General features: G+C 37.2%; 1 protein-coding gene across 6 annotated transcripts in view; it reads right to left on the reverse strand.

The window, feature by feature from the left end:
• PTPRZ1 (protein tyrosine phosphatase receptor type Z1) overlaps positions 1–18384 on the reverse strand; it is a 138315-nt gene that overhangs the window by 80792 nt on the left and 39139 nt on the right. The gene's annotated exons all lie outside the window — the stretch shown is intronic.

An 18384-nucleotide genomic window follows, 5' to 3' on the forward strand; every position in this document is an offset into this window, starting at 1 on the left:
TATTCAGTTCTCAGAAACCTCAAGGGACAGCTTAGCTAGAATCAGGTCCTAAATGGCTTTATCTTAGGTGAAAAGAGCATCTACTTGAATGTACTTCTATAATGTGTCAGTTTATTATAAAAGCATGCACAAAACTTACAAAATTACGTGATCACTATGGACTGTCAGCAAACAGAAAGTGGTTTGTGCTCTAAAGAGCATATGCAAGAGGGTAATGAGGATATGCAGGTGCAAGCCTGACATTTAAAAAAAGTGATTACAACTGTTTTTTTTTTTTTTTTCCAGATCAGCTATTGCTGTGTGGATTTTGTTTGCAACTATTCAATCTTTAGGCATATATTCTGCCTCCATTATGCAGTATCATTATGACACACAAAAGAAACTTAACATTATCCTCCCAGAGAAATTCATAATAAACCACGGTACAGTCACCTCTGGGAATATTATAAAGAAATCATCAGCTAGGTAGAAAGCAAAAAAGGATGACATGAAGGAGCCTGATTCACCAAGGACAAATGCATGAGCACAGGTGATGCACTGTGTGGCTTGGAGGAAGCTGTGAAGGTGTTCTGAGATAGCATGCTGACAAAGCTGACTTCTCATATTATCACATTAATGTAAAATGCGAATGCTAGGACAAATACAGAGCATCTACTCAAAGCCATTAATTGTCTGAAGAGGTGATTCAGCATGACTGCATTGCCATGCCAGAACAGCAGAAGGTTTGATAAAGTGATGGGCTGTGCTAGTCCATACTGTGCCCCCAAACAGAGAAGAAGCTAAAAACAAAAAGCAGAATAAAAACAAAAGCAGAATATCTGACCCCCAGGCTGCTCTGACAGGAAAGTCAGCAGGTTCCAGATGCTGACAATCCAGCTGGTTTGAGCTGCTAAGCAGCCAGACCTCAGATATCTGCTCTGGAGAGCTTTTTCTTCAGAGGTTATGAACATTCATGACTGAAGTCTTGGAGTAGTCAGAAGGACAGAAAATTAAATCAATTTAATCTCAAATTGCCTACAATAAATGTCCAAAGAAGAGCAAAAACATTTGAATATTAATGCAAAGTAAATGAGTTTAGGCTTCAAAATGAGATCCAGAAGATTTGGAGTAGTAAGTTATTGACAAAACTCACAAAAAAAATATGAACATAGGAATTACAAGAAATCTTCCTTGCCATATTTCAACTGTATGTGCAAATCAGACAAGTACTGAAAACAAGCCAGAATGGTTTAAAAAGTTACTGCCCTCACAAAGAAGTTTCTGCTGCACCAGATCACCCTGTATTTCCATTGAAAATAATTCTTAGTAGTCTAAATCAACCATGTAATATCAAACTAATTCAGCACATATTTTATGGTTGGATCTGAGAGAGCTTGCCTAAGAAACACTTGCCCTAGACAGAAGGTGAGTTGATAAAATAAACCTAATCTTTCCAGATTCCAGAACCAAAATGAGGACATACTAGACCTTTCAGTGAAATGACTGCCTTTTTTTTTTTTTTTTTTTTTTTTTCCTCCAAAAAGTGAAGTTATACGTTTTTCTTTTTCTCCTTATAAGAAATATTTTTGTTTGGAATACTTCCTGAAATTCACCCTTCTACAGCCTCAAACAGTCCAAAATGAGGAAATAATGTAGCATTGAAAATCACTGTCTTCACCAAACAGTTGATGATTAGCAAAATAGTAAACAAATGAAATATGAATTGAATAGAATTCAACAATTGAATTAAATAACTTCAGAAATGGCTGGTAGTATTCTCTTTGCCTATAGAACACATACATTTACTAGGCACTACTTGAAAGGCGATTAAATAGGATTTTAAGCTGCCCCAAAACATCAAAGATGTGTAAGACTGAAAGGTCATCTGGATGCTTTCCTTCATCACATGATCAAGTATGATCAGACAAGTAAGATCTTTCCTATGTTTTTTCAAGGTTTCAATTAGATGTATTCCACATTCTTCCTAAGCAACCTGTACCTGGGTTTAGTTATCGTCACAGTCATTTTTTCCTCATATTGCACGTATACTTTCTCTTCTGCAAATTAAACTGTTTCATCCTTACCACATCAGTGCAGTGGAGAACAACTGATCACTTTATAATAACTTTTAAATATTTGAAGACTATTATTGTAACTCTTTTCTTAGTTCATTCAGTTATTTTTTTATTTTTTTATTTTTTTCAAGCAGTTCAGGTTTTCTTAGGTCCCTGTCATTCTTGTTGTTTCTTCTCTAGGCCCTTTTTCAATTTGTCACCATCTTTTCTACTAGTGTGCAGGTCAAGGATGAATACAGAAGAACAACTGAGACCTCTCTAGTGACAAGTAGAGCAGAATAATTGCCTCCCATGCTTTATGCAACATTCGTGTTAATTCACCTCAGAATGGGATTGTCTTTTTTTTTTTTTTTTTTTTTAATGCAATAGCAGCATATTCGTAATTCAAACTTAATTATAGCCAACTGTCAGATACACACCTAACCAGATGACCCCCAGTTTTCACCTATATTTTTTTTCTTTTCCACTTTGAGTGTTTTCTGCTTTTTGTCACCATTGTATTCACATACTCTATTCAATTGATTTCTGACCATTTCTCCAATTCATCAAACTCAATTTGAATTCTGATTATGTCCCCCATATTCTTGCAAGTTCCTACATGGTGTCCTCCATGAGTTTGCTAATCCCCTCTCTTCTGTCATCCAAGATATTAGTAAAAGTACTGAACAATGTCATATCTATGAAGAGGTTATGTTGGTTATATCTTGATAGGCTTTATGAAATTTGTATTTTCACATTACCAAAAAAAAAAAACCTCTCCTTCATTCTTGGTTTTGTAGAAAAAAAAAAGAAAGTTGTAGCTGCATGCATTAATTTGGAGCTGGTACTACCATAGGCTGAAACAATAGCTCTGGAAAGTGTAAACTGAGTCATTCATCTTAGTGAGATATTAAATATGAAGTTTCAGGACAATTAAATGTCAACATTAATTTTCACTGATGATCAGCTTTGTAGAATCAAGCTCATATGTAAGTAATTTCTTTTATCATGTCAAATAATGAGGGGTCCAGGCAGGGATAGCTAATTGCCATTGGGTATACCGGAGTGATTCTTCACTTAATTGACAAAATATCCTACTTTTTGCCAAGATAATTTGTCCAATCCTTTTATATTTTTTACACACAAAGCAGAATATTTGCAATGACTTCCTGAGCACTTTTGCTACCTATCCCATAATTGCTAGAATCCAATCATTTTATTATTGTTTATAAACATGTTGCATTTTTAATGCGATATAAATTGTAACTATAAGTTAGGACCGATTCAAAGTTCAGTTTTAAGTAAATAGATATATTTTCATTGATTTCAGTTGGCTTTAGTTCCATCTGTTAGAAAAAAAGTTTGAAATTTGAATAAAGGCAATTAGTTGCAGTTGTAAAATTTAGTACTTACACAACAATAATTAAAAAGTTATTTACACTGAAATTTATCAAAATGTGATTTATCTGTGGGTGATAGTATGCTCCTAATAAGGCTGCTAAGTAGGTATTTAATATTCATACAAGCATTTATTTTAAGACTATAAATCATTGTAATTAAATAGTGCTTGAAAAGGAAAGAAACTTTTAATATAAGCAACATTTTTCCTAGGATACAGAACACTTTATTAGCTAACTTCCTTATATTGAGTCATTCTCATGAAGTTAGTGGAGCTACAGCAAGGCTGAATTTGCCCACAGAATATTAATATTAATTAATATTAACAATATTAATGAGAGGATGGTCAGTTGTTTAGGTGGTATCCAAATTCTTTTATCTTGGTAGAAAGGAAGAAAAAAAAAAAGAAGTCTTTGAAAAACTGGAAATTATGTGATGGTGCTGAATAGATCGATAATAAACATCCAAAAGTGTTACTACAGTATACGGCAAATCAGTACTTTCTCTTATTTAGTAAATAGAAGAAAATGCTAAGCGGTGGTAAATGGGAACTACTAGGCTATGCATGGGTAGGAAACTCCTAACTATCTCTGTGCTTCTGATTACACCTACTGATGACACTATATGTGAAAACATGCTATCACAAGGAAGTCCAGGATAACATATGGAAAAAAAAAAAAAAAAAAAAAAAAAAAGCTCACAAGCTCACCTTGAGAACTGAAGTAGTAAAAACAGGGGGGAAATTCAACAACATGGTTTCTAAAATAATACATTTAGAGACTACTAGACTACTAGTAGGAGTTCTTGTTACATAGGAGGATGTCATAATTGGAAACTACGAGAGAGGAGGAGAATCGGATTATGTCAGTCAGTCACAGAGGATTGTAAACAGTGTGACGAAAAGGGAAATGACTTCTGAATCTTTGACTAGGCAAGTCCTAGTAAAGACAGAAAAGTGTAAACGTCTCTGCACAAACTCATGGGAAGAGCTCCTATGGGATAAGCACATGACATGCTGGTCACCCATTTTGAAGACAAAGGAAGATTCAAAGGAATCAAAAGTGAGCAAATAAAGCTGATGAAATGATCAAAAGGGGACAAGAAAAGACTAAAACCTCTTAGTTTAATTTAAAACCAAACATGAGAGTGATATCAGTGCAGGTAAATCCTGGCAATGGAAAAGATCAGCTTCTGGAGAAACAAGTGAGCAGACTAACTGTCAGAAGAATGAGATGACATTGACAGTGCATTAGCACGGTTGGCCTGGAAATCCGGGTAAAGTTTAAATGTCAAGCATGAATTTCTGTGATAGTCTTTTAGTGCAACTAAGAAGAAAACAACTGCTTTGTTAAAACAGAGTTTGGTTAACTTTGTGCAGGATATAGAAGGCGTGCTTGCCTGTAATAGCAGGGTGTTGAAGTTGGGGAGTCATTTCTGGTTCTAATAAGGAAAAACCTGAACAATTTAATGAAAGGAACTTAATCACTGTGGAAAATCCTACTGACTTCATTTATAGGGCTAAAGTTGAGCAACTGGAGAGAAAGACCATGTGTTGAGAGCTCTTCTCTGATGGCTGAATCTGATGCAGTGTTTCCAGTTTATTGAACCATTTATTGAAACAGAACATGACCAATTTACCTTGAAACAAATGGCTGGAACAGAACTTACTGCTAACTTATTCTTCAGAACAAAGGCTTTTATTCACGTTTATTTTGAAATCTGTCTATCTGTCTATGAAGTGAATGATACATTTTAGAGAAAACAGCATGACTCAGTTGCATCTATTTCAAAACAAGTTTAAAATCAATTGGTATTTTCAAATGGACACAGCTATTTCAGCTACAAACGTATCTCCAGATTGTTAGTTATAAACCTGAGGTTTGAAAAATAATGTTTTCCAATGGCTGGATACAAGATGTACTTTTTATCATCTTTCACAACAGGAAACCATATCAAAGGAAAGTTTTTGTTTTGTTTTGTTTTGTTTTTTTTCTTTTTTTTTTTTTTTTTCTGATGACATTGTTTCAGATTGAATAATACGTTATGAGGAAACATAATGTTTTCATACCTTCTTAAAAAAGGCAGTTAATGAATATAGCATAACATAAATCTCAGTGTTATTCACCAGCTTTTATATTTATGTATAGAACTGCTGAGTTGACAAGCTCACCAGCAGGTTTATATATGCAGCATATAACACATCTGTAGATACGGCAATACAGTCACAAATGGAAGGACTAGGCAGATATTCTTAATTGATTGATGGTTTTCAGATGGTACAAAATTGGGGCCAATCTTATACAGAATATGCACCAAAAAGCACCTTTGGTTATGTTCCATTTAACCATGATATAGCAAGTAAATTGGTTTATCACAGTATGTTCCTATAAAATGTACAGTGGTTTTGCTGGCTGCTGTGAACTCTTGCAGCCATTCCAGCAGAAGGCACCATGGTAACCACACTGGAGAGTGTCCCTGACATTTAGGAAAAGGCAGCTGAGAGAGACTGCAAGATAGTCAAGGAAACATGCAGCTGGCTCTTTCTCCGTTAGTTACTCATGAGGAGAAAGAGTTTCTCCTGGAAACACACAAGGCAGTGGCAAATTGACAGATTTTTCATGCAGCTGCTAATAAATGTCAAGGAGAAGCAGGCAAGAAAACACCACACAATCTTTTGGTGAGTGGGAAAAAGAAAAACTTTATGATGAAAAAGGGAAACTGAAATAGTGGGTACACCATTAGAGAAGAAATAAGCCAATTTGACAAAAAGTGTCAAATGGAAAGGGTAGGAAGGTGGCTCTAGAAAAAGGGATGGAGTGAGAAGACACAGGAAGTCATGCAGAAAAGCTCTTGTTAGCACATACTCCATAGCTAAAGCAAGCAGTTTCAAGGGGAACCTCAGATGTGTGATCAAGCCACTGCAACAGATTATCATCTGTTCCTTTTATTTGCAGGAGAACAAATGTTCTTATTTTGATTGGATACACATAGTATGGTCACATACTTAGGACTGGCATGTATACAGATTTCTCTTTGGTGGTTCAGATGTGTTGGTAAAGATTAGTTACGGTACATACTGTATCTGTTTGAAGCAAGTACTCACAGTTGAAGAAAATGAATGGTTGTGTTATTTAAATTATACATTTCCTCCCCAGTAAAACATGTTACATATTGTGTGGCACCTGTTTGTGCTGGTCTTCTTTCATCTGTCCTGCATGCTCTGAAATCAGGTAAAAACATATTAAGGAGGTGAAGAGCTGGTGCTCCTATTTAACAATAACATTGCTTGGAACTCCTTGGCTCTGTTCACAGAGTAAAGTTAGCTTTCATGAATAGGCATTTGAACAGAAAAAGATAAATATCTTTTTCCTTGTAATTTTTCCCTGAATAGCATTCAAGCCAGAGCTATTTGCTTCTCTGAACATTGACAGAAATCATACAGCTAAAAAACCCCAAGATACCTTACTGTGTATAAGCAAAGTGGTGAGAACATGTAAAAACAGGCAGAAAATCTACTTTCTTCAGAAATGGTTCTACTCTATTCAGAAATAATTTATGAACCATGACCCAATGTTCCTAAATACTCCAGAAAATATGTGTTTTTTTTTTAGTTTTTCCCTTCTAGTTAATCAAGCAGGGTAATGCAAGGTAGGCATTTTGTTGCATGCTTCTTTTTTTATTAACTCATTAAAAATAATTGTTGTCAGTCTGTGACCATACACCCAAGCCCTGAATTTACTCCTTATATAGATAGGAAATATTAGAAGTTTAAGATAGATTTCCAAATCTGTATATGTAAATTATTTTTTTTTCCCAGCATTTGGTTCCTCACTTTTCCATTTTCAATATCTTAATTTTCTTAACTGTCTTTAAACATTTCTCTGGTTAACACAGTTTTCATCAGATAAAGCTCACTGACAGAGAAGGCACTGACAGAGAAACACCACATTCAGAGGGAAAACAGCTTAGCTCTGACATGCAGCATCTATAATAATGGATGGAAGAAGACAGTCAATTGTTTCTGTGGCTCCTAAAATAAGATCACTGCCAGGCAATATCAGATCAAGCCACAGTTTAATTTCTCATAAAGAAAGCTCTCACAGGAGAGCAGAAAGAGGCCCCTGTAGGAAGGACGTGGAGTTTGTTGTGAGCACAACTGCTAAAGCATAGCAGGAAATGGCTAAATCTACGTGCAGCTAGACGCCTGGACCTGGCCTTTTTTTAAAAAAAAAACAAAAAAAAAAAACAAAAAAAACACTTTATGCACCTTTCACAGCTGAAAGACATCAGAACTGAACTTCTGTATTCTGGCAACCAAACAATGGAAGGTACAGCTCAGCTGATAAATCTAGTGGAGGCACAGCCTCTGTCCTGTGGACTCTGCTGCTAAGAAACAGTTTTAGACCTTGACAACTTTCAGCAGGACTTTCTCCACAAGATGAAATGCCTTTGAATGTGCCAAAGTAGTTTCATGCACATCACAAGTGCAGAATAAAGGCAGGGGGAAGAAAAGCTGTGAAATTCAAAGACAAATATGGGGCCACAGAGCTTTAATTTGGAATCACACACATTGGGATGTAAGCAGCTTTTAGGCATGCCATCTCCAAGGTGGTGTGGAAAGCTTGTTATTGTGATAGAGAAACAGGGCACAGACCTCTTTGAAGAAACTTTCTAGAATGAATCTTCCCACTGTAAGTAAATTATATAATTATCCTGTATAATTCAGTTTCTTAGAAGTGTGCAGATGTGCCAATACAAGTCACGATACTGCATATAAATCAAGTGTATACAAATAAACACCACGTCATCCCTCAGAGACTCTTGACATAGTATTCTATGTACAAACAAGAATGATTTCTGCCTCTTGCTAATTTATTCACCTAGACATGAATTACTACCACTTTCAGCAAGCCTTCAGACTGAACTAGCTGTTGCTGGCACCAGCAGAACTTCATGGCCTTTGCAACAGTGAGCAGGTGGGAAGAAATGCAGCAACCATGCTAATGCTTCACAAGTGAGCCCAGCCACAAATCTACCAACTGGGCTGGCTCTGAACATGCAGTTGAAGTGAAGCAGAGGTACATTTTGTCTCTGAAGGTGACATTATTTACACATAACAGGGGCACCTGTAGAACTGAAAGCACCATTTTTTCCTACAAGTTAAATTTAGAATGGGCAGGACTTTTTCAGTGGGTCGTTTTTTTTGTTTTGTTTGTGTCTTGTTGTTGTTTTTCAGAAAATGTTGATTCATCCAAAACAAAACTTCTCACGGGATTCCCCAGTCTTGTATATTGAAAAATTTTGGAAAAAATATTTTTCTGGAAAAAAAATAATCATGTTAATAGAATTTAAAAATGAAATTCCAAATATGAAATTCCAAAATAAACAGTTTTAGCATGAAAGATGGATTATAGTAATTTGCATTAACTTAGCATTAAAAATTTTTAAATGGAAATGTTCTGCTCCTCCCATGCTCTGCTTAACTCAAGTCAGGCACATTTGAAGATACCAAGCACACATCCCCTACTAAGCTTGCAGTGGTTGTGGCTTTAAGGGCACCTGGGCCCACATGAGAGCTTTCTCCTGTCAAAGAAGGAGGCCACAATCCTCCTTCTTAGGATACTTCCTCCTACCCTCAATCTACCTTCTTTCTCTGCTCCTAGACATGCAGATTTAGCTAGCCATGTATTTTTTAGGACTGCTTTAACCACTATTTGCCCATAGAAAAACTTGTTAGGTCATGAACGGCATCAAATTTGTGAGTATGTTGTAGAGTTAATTATTGCCCTTACTTCAGTAGGTTTGTAAACTGTGCATACTGAATTGAATGGGGTTTGAGTACAATAGGAGAAAAAAATGAACAAAGGTTATTATAAATAGATCAGAATAACCTTTTGAATAAAAATGTTCATAAGTGGGACCTAAGCAAAAGGGCTGTAGCAGGTAAGTAAAACAAGGCCTTCTGTCAATATAATCAATGGAAGAATTACTTGCAGGGCTCTAAACTTCACATATCTGTAAATCATCTTGATGAAAATCTCAAAATAGTCATCTCTGCAGTCTGGAAGCAAGTAGTCCTCAAGCACATATCCTTCTCACTTTAGCACTGATTGAGGGCACTTGTAAATGAGAAATCATTCACTAATATATATATGAGGATATTTTTATGATCCTTTTCAAGGGTAAAGAGGCTTAAACACAAGCTCTAGTCTACTGTGAGGTATCTCTTTTTTTTTTTTTTTTTTTTTAATTTTATTTTTTGGTTTTCATCTAAGTTTGGTGTAGTCCCAAAGACAGCACTCCTAAAAAAGCTTTCAATTTCAAATCACATTTACTTAATGGGTAGTTTCTATATCTCTGTGAACCCTGTCCAGACCTTGTTAAAACAGCAGTGCCACACTATTCAAATACCTTATGTGTTGATCTGTACACTTCAGAAAAAAGACTCTCCTGCATTTAAGTAATCTAGTTGGTGCTCAGAATGAAGTGATATGCAGTTTCTGAAAATGACCGAGATGGTTCCTTTGTTCACAGAATTTAAAGAAAGAAATGGGGGAAGGGACAGAGGGACAGGCCTTATCAGAGTTCCTTATGAGGAAATTACATATAAATGACTTATATCTTTATTGACTGAAAAATGATTCTTTTTTTTTCTTTTTTTTTTTTTTTTCCAATGAGATGCCAAATATGGATACCAACATGCTGTTCTTTATACCTGTCCTACAAACATCCGACTTTGAATGGTCAATGAATATGGGGTTAATTTCCCCTCTCCCAAAACCCTATGCAAGTTGTACTCAGTTTATCCTACAAATATTGACTGAATTGAAGCTTAATAAATTGCACTTTTCTTCTAGCGGCCTTCTACTCCTCAAATATCATCTCATTACAGAAGAGAATGGAGACAGCTGATGTTTGAACTATATTACTTCATATGAGTTCATATGTCTAACCACAAATATCTTGAGTAGATTTCTTGTGTTGAACAACTTCCCTTGTGTTTTTTATTCAGTAAATTAAGATACCTTAAAAGGGGACTTCTCTATGGTCATCGATGCCATAACAGTGTCGCTCCCTGATTTAGGATACCTTGTCTCTTTAATGTGAACAGATGCACAACACTGTAATTTTTGTTGCTGAATCATCAGCCTTCACAAAACCATAATAATATAATAGGCTTGTTAAATAATGAGTCTGTGAATTTAGTGACAAAATACTGGAACTGTGAGTGGCTGTACAATCTGGAGGATGTAAATACATGCAATGAGCTATTATGCAAGAAAAGGTATGACAGCCTCTGAAGCATAAGGTCTACTAAAAAATAAGAGATCCTCTGCAGAGCTATTGTTATATGAGTTAATAAAAGAATACACATTATCTTGATTAATTACGATGCATCCCTCATACAAGGAACACTCAGGGCTCAAGAGTACAGAATTTTCTTTATTTTATTAGTCACAACTGATGCAGCACATCACTCATGATTATACTCTGTGAATGTAAAACAAAATGCAAATTATTTCATAGGCGATGAAAAGACAAATCTCACAAACTTATGTTGATACTGCCATGATAGCTAGATGGCAAGAAAAAATGTGAAGTTAATTTGATATGCATCATCTCCCAAGAGTTTTATCCAGCTAGTGATGACAGGATGTTTTTTGCCAGGGCTGTCCTGGAGACTTTTCACTTTGGTCTGGTAGAGCTGTCTATTAAATCAGTTGGTTCAGCAGGCAGCTCCTGGATCACAACTCTAGCCAGCTCCTGCTGGTGCTTCCACACACAGCTTGACTCTTAGGATTTGGCTCATGAAATGGTTTTTCTACCTAATGCCTCACTGGACTGTAATGGATGGGATCCATACCCTGCACCTCCACCCTCCCACTGCCTTTGTCCTGATCCAGGAACTATTTTATATTCTTCTGGAAATAGCCCCTTGCAGCTGGCTGTGCTTGAAGTTAACTTGCTCTTATATCAGCATGCTAACTTCTAACTCATTTCCACATTCCTTTTAACACATAAGCATTGTTTTTAGGAATAGCAGGCATCATATGCAGGGTTAACAGCTTCTTCACATAGAAGGAATAGCAAGACTGAGAAGACACACATACACTCTTCAGTACAGCTTCTCCTCTATTGCAACAGCAAGGCAAAAGGCCTTGCAGCTACATCCTTGGCCTTGTCTATCCTTCCAACAGATGGCTGTTGAACAGGGAGACAGGTTGATGATGAGGGAAGATCCTGAAACTTTCCAGTTTCCCTGTATCAAATTGATGAGTAATAGAAGCAGAAGGCAACTTATAGAATAAGTACAATCAGCTACCAATGTCAAAATTGTTTTCTTGAGCCACAGTTGAGAAAATGCAGATCCTTACTTACTTTTTAGGCTGAGTGAAAAGCAAAATAGACCTGTAAATGTTTATGGACATATGCAACAACTTATTGTCCCATAAACTTTACAAGCAATGAATGTGTGAATTGTCACAGTAGTAGCAGATGATAAACAAAATTTGAAATTAAAACACTGTGTCTTATTTGGGCTATAAGGAGAATTACATTTTCTCAGTATCACTGAAAATAAGACTATTTTTATTTCATAGCCTTTCTATAGGTATCTACATATGAAGCCACAAGCACAAACGTCCAGATGATGGGGTGGCAAAAATAGGCTTTCAAATGACAGCTAAGGTTTTATCCTTGTAGAAACAGTAATGAGGAACAATAAACTATGGAGATCTCTCCAGAGCATATTGACTCAGACATAAAATGATAACAATTTTAACAAATTAGTTTAGTGTTCAACGTGGGAGTAAAAACAACAAACCATTATATTTAGGTGTTGTTACAGTGGATACTGATGCAAGTGTCAGAAGAGAATCAACATCCTGACAAATTTTACCACTGAGATATACCAGTTATTCAAAATTATCTGAAAAGATGGTAATTAATTATCCTGATGAACACGGTGTTGTGTGTGAATCAGCAGTGTGCCCTTGCAGTGAGGAAGGCCAAGATACCAGGCAACATTAACAAGACTGGCCAGCAAGACAAGGGAAATGATTATTTTCCTCTATGGTGCACTAGTAAGGTGACATCTAGAATAGTGGGTCCAGTTTTGACTTCCTTCCCAAGCCAGCATGAGACAGATATTGACAAACTAATGGCCACTGATATTGTCAGGTGATTGGAGGACATCTTGTACAAGAATGTCCTTGTACTGAGGCAACTGAGTTTGTAGAGGCTGGAGATCATAGAATAGAATCATAGAATATGCTGTTAGAAGGGACTCACAAGAATCACTGAGTCCAACTCCTGAAATCAAAACATATGTCTGAGAGCATTGTCCGAACATTCCTTGAATTCCAGCAGGCTCGGTGCTGTAACCACTGCCCTGGGGAGCCTGTTCCAGTGCCCAAGCACCTTTGGGTGCAGAACCTTTCCCTAACCCCCAGCCTGACCCTCCCCTGTCCCAGCTCCATGCCATTCCCTCGGGTCCTGTCGCTGTACCCAGAGAGCAAAGCTCAGTGCTTGCCCCTCCACTCCCCTAGTGAAGGATCTGCAGGCCGCAATGAGGCCTCCCTCAGCCTGTTCTGCTTTGGGCTGAACAAACCAAGGGACCTCAAACACTCTTCATATGTCTTTCCCTCTAGACCCTTTGCCATCTTTGTAGCCCTCCTTTGGACAGTAATAGCTTTATGTCCTTATATTGTGGTGTCCCAAACTGTATAGAGTACTTGAGGTGAGGACACCCCAGCACAGGGTAGAGAGAGGAATGAGGGAGCATGGCTGAAGTGTACTGTAAAGGTGATCTACAAGCAGTGCACAAGTGAAAGGTAAGAGGCAATAATCACAAGTTGCTATAAGAGAAATTGCAGTTGTCTAAATGAAAAAAAAAAAAAAAACAAACACAAAAACTTCAGAATGAAGGTAAAACATGTCACTGAGGCTGCATTATCTCCCTCTTTGGAGATTTTCAAAACTCAGTTGGACAAGGTCTGAACAACCTGCTTGAACTTTGAAGTTATCTCTGCTTTGAGTAGGGGGTTGGACCAGCTGATCTTCAAAGAGCCCTTCAAACCAAAATTATTCTGATTCTGTAGTCCAGAATCCACTCCACCTCCCATCCACCCACATCCCCCTCAAGAAAAAGTAAATACACATTCTTCTTGAAAAAAACAACCCAAACAACCAAACCACAAAATTGTCCTTCAAGTACCTGGAGGCTCAGCATTTTAGACTGAAATCACTCTTTGCCCAAGATCAGAGTTGCCTGTGTCTATGGAGCAACTGTGGATCATTGTATCACATAATGAATGGCAGCACAAACTGAACTTAATAGCCTTGCTAAGACAAAGAACACTGAACTGGATGTGCTATTCATTTACATAACAAATTCAATTTTAAAAAGTTTTGTAATTCCTGGAAGGCTGTTCAGAATTTCTTGCTTCTAATAGATTTCAGCTCTGGTTTTCCCCTAAACCACATAACCTGTTTGTTGCAGAACAAACAAGAACCCAAATTCCAGGAGTAATAACCTCAACAGAAAGAAATTTCACTGAAAACAAACAAACAAACAAACAAACAAAAACAAACAAACAAACCCACAACAAACCCACATTACTTTTGGTATTGTTTGATAATTTGACATGCACATTCACATTTGGAGTTTCACAGGCTACTGTCAACCAGACATGTTAAAAATAAGAAAACATTATATCATTACTTCTGTCAAAGGCAATGCAGATAAACAAAGCAATAAAAAGTTAATACTTCATTTGTATGTTAGAAAAATAATGGAAGCTTATATTGCCTACTTAATGGCTTGAAATAATGAGATTACCTAACCTTAGTGATGCAGCTAAATAATGTCTGAATGATCTTTGGTCATCAATTAGTATGTAAATGATTTGAGGAAATATATTTTCTCAGCACACCTGTTTTTTCTACAAGTAAAAATGGTTTGATTTGCTTTTAGTATATGATGTCATCCACAAATTTTCATTATGTCATCAAAAATAATTTCTATCACTTTTTTAATAAAAATAAAAAAGAAAGGTAGCTCAACTAATGCTTACTAATAAATTAGTTTTAAACCACTTATTTATGAAAAAATAGATGCAACTCCAAAGTGTATTTGCACTCTCCACACCTTTAACACTCACTCCATTTGTTTATACAAATATATGTAAAGTCAGCACATACAAACACAAAAACATCATGCTTGAAAGTGCAAGTTTTCCCTATAGATTAAAGTTTCAGTCCTAGAATTACTACAAAGTGTTTCCAGTAACATTTACACCTTCATTAGGCATTTACCCAAGAATCAAAATCTGATGATGAGTCACATAACTTACAGTAGGTGAAACTGCTTTATTAGGAAACTTCACCTTCAAAAATTACGTGATTTCAGCAGGTAATTCTAGTTCTAGTTCTAGTTTTGTTTTACTTTTTCCTCATAGCAAAAGGAGTTTATTTACCCACTGTGGCTAATGCATTTGAAATTTCTTATTTGGTATAGAGAATGAAGTCTGCTAAAACTCAGATAAATTTACCAGGCCAGTTAGACGATTCTTACTCATAGCTGATTAAACTCTATAGCTGTAGGATGCCAAGGCCTACTCTTAAAACTTCATTGCCACAAAGAGGCTATTTTTTCAGGTTTTTCAGTGAGTGCATTATAAAATAGAGGAATATAACTTGTGTCTGAGGAAAGGATGAACTGCCAAAGTACAGGCCATCTATTCAGAAATGTGCATGTTGGTTTATGTCTCAAAGCCATAAATCTGAGTTAGGTGTAGTTGTTATACATGTACATACAAGTACCTGAAAACACTTGCACTTGTGCTCTAAACATTCTGAGCAGAGCCTCAGGAATAAAATGAGATTAAAATAAGCAAATAATTTATTAGAAATGAATGAGATCAAAATAAGTATGTCTCAGCCTCCCGAATTCTGTGCCTCCAATGCCCAGTGATGTTAAAATTTGTAATTTTTCTTCACATTCAGGAACACTGTGTTTTGTAAGTGCAAGTTGAATTTGCATATTCCATACACACCATGAACCAGCTCCATGGCATTTCAGAAAAATAGCATTTATCACAAGGTTCACAATACCTAGACACCAAGTACCTGATTTACATGCAGCCCTGCCAAAAAGCTTTGAAAACCCTTGTCCTTCCATGACTGGAGCTGGCTGCGTTATGTGTGCTGGGGACTCATAGGGCAGCAGGAACATGACTCTTGCACTCAGCCACCCCACTGCCAGCAGTAGAGTCACTAGGGCAAGGCACATGAAGTGAGATGACTACATGAAGGCATCTCACACACTGAGAGTGAACTAACTGATCTGAATCCTCCAGCTTGTAAAAGTCCATGCTGTTTTGCCATCCAGCAATACAAAATACACAGCATACATAACCTGTGGCTGTTGCAGCAGCTGCACAGCGGGTTTGTGCTCTATGTGGACTGGGAAAGAGCTCTATCGTTCTCTGATGTTCTATGCAAAATCCATTCACTATTCTTTAAAGTAAATTCATAAATTGCCCTCTGGTCACCTGTAATCCTGGAGGCTTATCCTTGCATTTCTCTAACTGCAATATTAAAAAAACGGATGGATTTTGAACATGAAATATTGTATCGATTGATTGTATGCTTGGATTTTGCAGTACAATGTGTGTAAGGGCGAGTTTTCATTATAAATCTCATTTTGAAGGGTTTATGACTAGCCTGTTTCAATTCTCTCTAGGCTCAAAACTTGTTAGATATATTTTGCCCTGGAAGATAAAAACTGTCTTGAAAATGAGAAAGACAGTGAAAAGAAAGAAAAAGAGTGGTATTACTTTCTTTAACAACAGGAATGTATTTTGAACCAAATATATGAAATATTGAAATTTGATAATCTTTATTTCTTTTCACATTTTTTTTTTTCTCTTTTCTGTTTGAAACAGTAACATAAATAATTATAAATGTAAGATACTAAATACATTCACAGGAAGCCACTTTTTTAGTTCTGCATAAAATATATGTATTATTTAGGACAAATTTACCTTTCCAATATTATTGAAAGTTGCTTGACTTATACAGAATAATCTAAGGAGTCAAACTGTGAATTTCCCATAATCCTTCTGTGATTTTAGGCAAAGTTTATGCAGAATTTAAGGGTATACCTTAAGGGTTTCCTGCTTACATAAATGAGAGAGCTTATTGCCCAAATGACTGACTTTTTAGGATAAGCAGGATGGTACCTGGAAAAGGTAATCAGGCAATCAGAGGCAAAGTGCAGTAGTTCATACACAGTGTATTCATATGTTTCCACCCACAAAATGTGATTTATCTTGTTTCAGCTATTCTGTATGCTTTTCAGACTTACGAGAATAGTAACATTCAGACAAAAGAGTACCTAACAATGAAGGCTCAGCCTTCACATGGAAAATAAGGATCTGATTGGTGACAGCCAACATGGCTTCATTGAGGGCAGGTCATGTCTGAAAAATTTGGTGGCCTTCTACGATGGTGTTACAGCACTGGTGGATAGGGGAAGAGCAAATGATATGTCATTCTTGCCCATCTACCTTAACTTGGGCAAAGCATTTGACACTGCCCCACATGAAATCCTTGTCTCTAAATTGAAGAGACATGGACGTGATGGATGGACCACTCAGTGCACAAGGAATTGGTTGTATGGTCACACAGAGAGTTGAGGGAAATGGCTCAATGTCCAGGTGGAGATCAGTAATGAGTGGTGTCCCTCATGGGTCAGTAGTGGGGATGGCACTATTTAACACCTTTGCCAGTGACATGGACAGTGACATTGAGTGCACCCTCAGCAAGTTTTCCAATGACACCAAGACATGTGGTGCAGCTGATACGCTGGAGGGAAGGGATGCCATCCAGAGGGACCTTGAGTGACCTAGAGGTGGGACTGTGAGAACCTCACAAAGTTCAACAAGGCCAAGTGCAAGGTCCTGCATCTGGGTCGGGGCAATCCCAGGTACAAATACAGACTGTGTAGAGCATGGATTTAGAGCAGCCCTGATGAGAATACTTGGAGGGTGTTGGTTGACGAGAAGCTCGATATGAGCTGGAAATGTACGCTTGCAGCCCAAAAAGTGAACCGTGTCCCAGGCTGCATCAAAAGAAGTGTGGCCAGTACACAGGCTGAGGGAAGTGATTGTCCTCCTCTGCTCTACTCTCATGAGACCCCACCTGGAGCACTTCATTCATCTCTGGAGCCCCCAGTACAAGGACATGGAAGTATTAGAATGAGTGCAGAGGAGGGACACAAAAATGATCGGGGGCTGGAGCACCTCTCCTACAAAGGCTGAGGAAGTTGGTGTTGTTCAATCTGGAGAAGAGAAGACTCTGGGGAAACCTTCTAGCAGCTTTCCAGTACCTAGAGGGGGGCTACAGGAAAGCTGGAGAGGGACAATTTGCCAGGGAGTGTAGTGATATTACAAGGGGGAATGGATTTAAACTAAAAGAGGGTAGATTTAGAGTAGATATAAGTAGGAAATTATTTACTCAGAAGGTGGTGAGGTGCTGGAACAGGTTGCCCAGAGAAGCTGTGGATGCCCCATCTCTGAATGTGTTCAAGGCCGGGTTGGATGGGGCTTTGGGCAACCTTGTCTGGTGGAAGTATCCCTGCCCACTGCAGGGGGTTGGAACTAGATGGTCTATAAAGTCCCTTCCAATGCAAATCATCCTATGGTTCTGTGATTCATCAAATAAAGCAAGTCTCAAGGTTAAGGTTCTAAGGATGAGGGCTTTCTTGTTCCAAAAGTAACAGATATAGGAAACAAAATAACCTATCCCATTGTAAATTTACTGTAATTTTTTCAGAATCAATTTCTCATGTTTTTAGTTTAATAATTGTTTAGGCATACAGTGAGTGCTATACATACATCATGTGCTCTTTAAATTAAGAGAATGAACATAAGAATATGAAAGCAAATCA

The sequence above is a fragment of the Anas platyrhynchos genome, chromosome 1 (assembly GCF_047663525.1).
Source record: "Anas platyrhynchos isolate ZD024472 breed Pekin duck chromosome 1, IASCAAS_PekinDuck_T2T, whole genome shotgun sequence".
NCBI classification, from domain to species: Eukaryota; Metazoa; Chordata; class Aves; order Anseriformes; family Anatidae; genus Anas; species Anas platyrhynchos.